Source organism: Cherax quadricarinatus, chromosome 83 (genome assembly GCF_038502225.1).
Source record: "Cherax quadricarinatus isolate ZL_2023a chromosome 83, ASM3850222v1, whole genome shotgun sequence".
Classification (NCBI taxonomy): domain Eukaryota; kingdom Metazoa; phylum Arthropoda; class Malacostraca; order Decapoda; family Parastacidae; genus Cherax; species Cherax quadricarinatus.
This window is the reverse complement of record NC_091374.1, coordinates 15,514,249-15,520,248: the sequence shown is the minus strand read 5'-3', so window position 1 is coordinate 15,520,248 and position 6,000 is coordinate 15,514,249.

Sequence of the window (6,000 nt, the reverse complement as noted above, 5' to 3'; positions counted from 1 at the left end):
TATGGTACTGTTACCAGGGAGTGTAGTTGCTGCAGTGTGTATGGAAGTGCTACCAGGGAGTGCAGTTGCTGGAGTGTGTATGGTAGTGCTACCAGGGAGTGTAGTTGCTGCAGTGTGTGTATGGTAGTGCTACCAGGGAGTGCAGTTGCTGCAGTGTGTATGGTAGTGCTACCAGGGAGTGCAGTTGCTGCAGTGTGTATGGTAGTTCTACCAGGGAGTGCAGTTGCTGCAGTGTGTGTATGGTAGTGCTACCAGGGAGTGTAGTTGCTGCAGTGTGTGTATGGTAGTGTTACCAGGGAGTGTAGTTGCTGCAGTGTGTATGGTAGTGCTACCAGGGAGTGTAGTTGCTGCAGTGTGTGTATGGTAGTGCTACCAGGGAGTGTAGTTGCTGCAGTGTGTGTATGGTAGTGCTACCAGGGAGTGTAGCTGCTGCAGTGTGTATGGTAGTGCTACCAGGGAGTGCAGTTGCTGCAGTGTGTATGGTAGTGCTACCAGGGAGTGCAGTTGCTGCAATGTGTATGGTAGTTCTACCAGGGAGTGCAGTTGCTGCAGTGTGTATGGTAGTGCTACCAGGGAGTGTAGTTGCTGCAGTGTGTATGGTAGTGCTACCAGGGAGTGCAGTTGCTGCAGTGTGTATGGTAGTGCTACCAGGGAGTGCAGTTGCTGCAGTGTGTGTATGTAATGTTCCAGGGAGGGTAGTTGCTGTATGTGTGTGTGTGTGTGTGTGTGTGTGTGTGTGTGTGTGTGTGTGTGTGTGTGTGTTCAAATGGATATATTCACAAGTCACGAAGCTTTCAGTGAGTAATATTTTAAAGTAAGTCTGAATGTTTGTTTCACGTGTCAGATACGTCACCATCCTATACTGATATATGCAAATTACGAAGCCACAGCCTCTAGTAGTGCTGCTCAGTCCTGCAAAAATATCAGGTGAATTTTGCAATAGCAAGTACAAAATAGATCTTAATATTCTTTATCTTCTGTAAAGAAAAGGGTGATAGGGAGGGGGAACCATTGTGATGCAGCTGGAACACGATACTGAGTGGATGTGTACAGCTCGAGGCTCGAATCTCCGACCTCCCCGGCGAGATTAGTGTTTTGACCCGACCGTGACGGCGGGTGAGTGGGTGGATAGCATTAATGAACAATAGCATTTCTTTTGTTTTGCATGTTTTTGAGATATTCAACAGTTGCCAAACTTACAAGATGGGGGTCAGAATTTGGTCCCTTCAAATGGAGGTATCGCGATGCAGGTGAAGGGCTTGTGATCCAAGGCATTGGCACCACCCTCTCCCAAGCGCTTCTTGATCATTGCAACTTTAGTAATTACCATAAATGTTTTGAATGTTCCCACATAACAGCCTATAAACATGGGCTGATGGGCCACACTGGCACAACAGTGGTAATAAACCCATCCTAAGTGGCGATTCCTGACGAATCCCTGAAGAAGCCACTAGGTGGCTTCTTCAGTCCAATACAGAGAAACGATGGAAGAAGAGAACAAGTCTGAGGTAATCAGTCCCTCAGCCTTGTCAAACTACTACTCATCTACCGTTTCTCTGCATTGGACTGAAGAAGCCACTGGCTGCCGAAGCGTTTCCAGAATAAAGATACGAAATGTTGCACAAGTGTCTCATTTATCTGCTTTTCGATTTTCTAACCCATTTATTCATGAGGTTTTTTTGATAGGGACTAGTTACCAGTGACTTCATCAGACCTAATGATCAATTAGAACTGATGACGCTACACATGGCCACACATTACCTTTCGATACATGTTTTGGCCTCTTCGCCCTTCAAGGAAGGTTCCTTGACGCTGGTGAGGGGCTCTCGATCCAGTTCCTCGAATTGAGCCTGAATCACTTCCATCCCCCCCCCACAGGCGCTGTATAATCCCTACGGGTTTAGCGCTTCTCCATGATTATAATAATTTGGCCTCTGCGTAAACGTCCACATACATAACTAAAAAAATGTCGATTCCACCGTGAAGTGTTGTTAGTTAATGTTATTCTTGGTCCTGTCCTTATTCCTCTTCGGTTATATACTGGCTCCCTCTCCTTCGTGTGTTAGTGTGACTTGTATATGGTCCAAGTCGGACCGAAGCGTCGTCGTAAGCTCCTCTCTCTGTGTTCGAAATTCGTGCTGCCTGGCTGGAGGGTGCGAAACACGAGCATTGCGGAACGTTTCTTTAATTTATTCGACGTTTCGCGAAGGAGTGAGCTTTATAAAGCGCAATAATAGTCTTGATTTGCATAACCTGGTTGATGTTGAACCAGCCACCACTTTGCATCAGTGACCCCTCCGCCCCCCCCCCCTTGTATGCTATTGTTGGACCAGTCACTCCCTTGTATGCTATTATTGCACCAGTCCCCCTTCGTATGCTACTACTGGACCAGCCCCCCCCCCTCGTATGCTGTTACTGGACCAGTCACCCCCTTGTATGCTATTAGTGGACCAGTCACCCCCTTGTATGCTATTAGTGGACCAGTCACCCCCTTGTATGCTATTAGTGGACCAGTCACCCCCTTGTATGCTACTAGTGGACCAGTTACCCCCTTGTATGCTATTAGTGGACCAGTCACCCCCTTGTATGCTATTAGTGGACCAGTCACCCCCTTGTATGCTATTAGTGACCAGTCACCCCCTTGTATGCTATTAGTGGACCAGTCATCCCCTTGTATGCTATTATTGGACCAGTCCCCCCTCGTATGCTACTACTGGACCAGTTCCCTCCCCCTCATCCTATGCTATTACTGGACCAGTCATCACCCTTCGTATTGGAAGAACTGATTGCATCAGTGATAGACATATTAACAAATTTGGGCCGAAAACAATAGTGAATTTAATGTTTTGTTTGTATTTATGACTCCACGAGAATATATATATTGTAATGGATGTATAACTTGGGGATTTAACGATGATTTTGTATATATATATATATATATATATATATATATATATATATTCAATAAGATCACAGTAAACAGGTGATTTCAGAATATGCAAAACAACCACTCTGAAAGAATAGAGAAATTCCAAGCGCTTTCGTGACTTCTCACATTATCAAGGAACTATCTATACTATCATAGTTCCTTGATAATGTGAGTAGTCACGAAAGCGCTTGGAATTTCTCTATTCTTTCAGAGTGGTTGTTTTGCATATATATATATATATATTATACACACACACACACACACACACACACACACACACACACACATACACACCTTGTTTTGTCGTGACATAAGAGTAGGTTGCAGCGGAGAGTGCAAGGGCTTTACCTACCTATAAAATTCAACATGGTTACATGTAAGGATGTTTTTTTTGTATTTCTGTAATCAGTGTTTTAGGTATTGTGAGTTAAATAGAGTAAGCTTTTTTTGTGAAAGGGATGGAGAGCTAGATGAAACTATAAAGGCCTTTCCATGCGATAGTTTTGCATGTAATTTATCATTTGCGTTACAGAAGCATTATGAAGAAGTTTTGTAAGAATTGACTGTTTTGACTTTTAAAATAAAGTTGTGACTTACTTTTCCTTTACTTTTACCGTGTAAAATCATCAATTTACAAAGTTTCTCTGTTTTTCTGTAAGAGGTGATTTTAAAGTGGCAGGTAACGCCGTTATTTTATTTTCTGTTATGGTCAGTATCTAGTGTGACTTGCTAAGAATATGCTACATTTGATTATGCGTATGTCACACAAGGTTCTCTTTCTGACAGGCTTAGGGAACACAAAAGTATTGATAGGCTTGCCGACACCAACAATGCTCCTTTCTGTCATGTCAGAGATCACAATCATCTTATTGACTGGTCTTCTGCTAAAACTGTTTACCCTACGTATAACTTTCACAGTCGCCGTCTGGTTGAATCCTCATACACAACTTTTCTTGTATGAATCTTAGTCCTGGCTTTGTCTCTGTAGATGCCTTCCTTTCCCACTACATTGTAAAATGCTCCAAACTTCAGGACACCCGTGACTTAACCTGATTCTTTTTCCCCCCTTCTCCCTCTTCCCCTTTCCTCTTTCTTCTTTGGGTTTTCTTTCTTCTGCCTTGTGTGTTTGGTCCATTATTAGTTTTCCTCCCTCTTTGTTCTTGTTCTTACGCTTTGTGGGCCCCTAGCCCTTGCAGTACTCCTCTTTCTTAGTCTTTGACTGACTCTACTACTACTACTACTACTACTACTACTACTACTACTACTGCTACTGCTACTACTACTACTACTACTACTACTACTAATACTACTACTACTACTAGTACCACCACCACCACCACCACCACCCCCACTACCACTACCACTACCCCTCTTCTTCCTTTCCTACTACCTCTCTTTTCCAGTCCCTGTCTGCTGGCCTATATATGCTCCCTCTTTCCTTTTTGTTAGTGTGACTTTGTAAATGGTTTAAGGACCGAAACGTCGTCGTAAGTTCCTCTCTGTTCGTTCCTAGGAGGTAATTGTTCCTAAGTGCATAATACCGACGATATAAATCGATTCTCCACCTCCAGTAGAGAAAGTTCAAACTTTCATTATATGTTTCGCTCTGTGCTCCAAACTCTTCACCAACTCCAAGTCTGAGGGACTGACTACCTCATCCTTTGTATATAGTTCTACTGTCTTCCTGTTATATCCTGGAATTTGTATTGATAAAGCCACTGGATGGCGAAACAACTCCAATAAATGTACAACGTTTTACTCGCTTAAATGTTTTTTCTTCCCTTCAGTGCAGCGAAGTTCTTTTCTTCCCTTCAGCGCAGCGAAGTTCTTTTCTTCCCTTCAGCGCAGCGAAGTTCTTTTCTTCCCTTCAGCGCAGCGAAGTTCTTTTCTTCCCTTCAGCGCAGCGAAGTTCTTTTCTTCCCTTCAGCGCAGCGAAGTTCTTTTCTTCCCTTCAGCGCAGCGAAGTTCTTTTCTTCCCTTCAGCGCAGCGAAGTTCTTTTCTTACCTTCAGCGCAGCGAAGTTCTTTTCTTCCCTTCAGCGCAGCGAAGTTCTTTTCTTCCCTTCAGCGCAGCGAAGTTCTTTTCTTCCCTTCAGCGCAGCGAAGTTCTTTTCTTCCCTTCAGCGCAGCGAAGTTCTTTTCTTCCCTTCAGCGCAGCGAAGTTCTTTTCTTCCCTTCAGCGCAGCGAAGTTCTTTTCTTCCCTTCAGCGCAGCGAAGTTCTTTTCTTCCCTTCAGCGCAGCGAAGGCCCTTTCTTCCCAGAGTCAGTCGGAGGAACCAGCCACAGTGATACCCTCGACAGAGATCAATTCTGTGGCCACAAGAAAAGACAAAAATAACAGTAATTCTTCTGCAAATGACTGGAATCAGGGGAGTATAACTCGCCTTGAAATCTCGGTAAAAATCAACGATATTTATAGGGCAATTATTAAGCGAATTTCTTTCCTCCAATGCCGGAGAAAAAATAAATTTTGCTACCCTGGATTTTTTTCTTGTCTGGAGAATGATTACAAGATAAAGAAAATTATTATCGTTGTCTTTGTTTTACCTTCCAATTTCTGTTATTGGCTCCAGGACCGTGCGTAAATTTGGGGCAGGATTCAAGAATTATTCAGTATTGGAATTACACGCAATGAGCTTTAAGGAGTGAGTACCTAGTACTTGAGCGTTAGTGTTTGTAGAAGTACAGTGGGAGAGGATATTCTCTCTCTCTCTCTCTCATTAGGTACTTATCATTTGTCAGAGGCACTTAGAGTGTGTGTAGTCACCTGTTTGTACTCGCCCATTTGTGATTGCAGGGGTCGAGACTCAGCTCTTGGTCCCGCCTCCTCACAGACCGCTACAGGGTCCTCTCTCTCCCTGCTCCATGAGCTTTATCATACCTCGTCTTAAAACTATGTATGGTTCCTGCCTCCACTACATCCACTTCCTGACAACTTTGTGGCTGAAGAAATATTTCCTAACATCCCTTTAACTCATCTTGAGTGTGTGCGCGCGCGTATAGTCACGTAGTTGTGGTATACCTGGAGAGGGTTTCGGGGGTCAGCGCCCCCGCGGCCCGGTCTGTGACCAG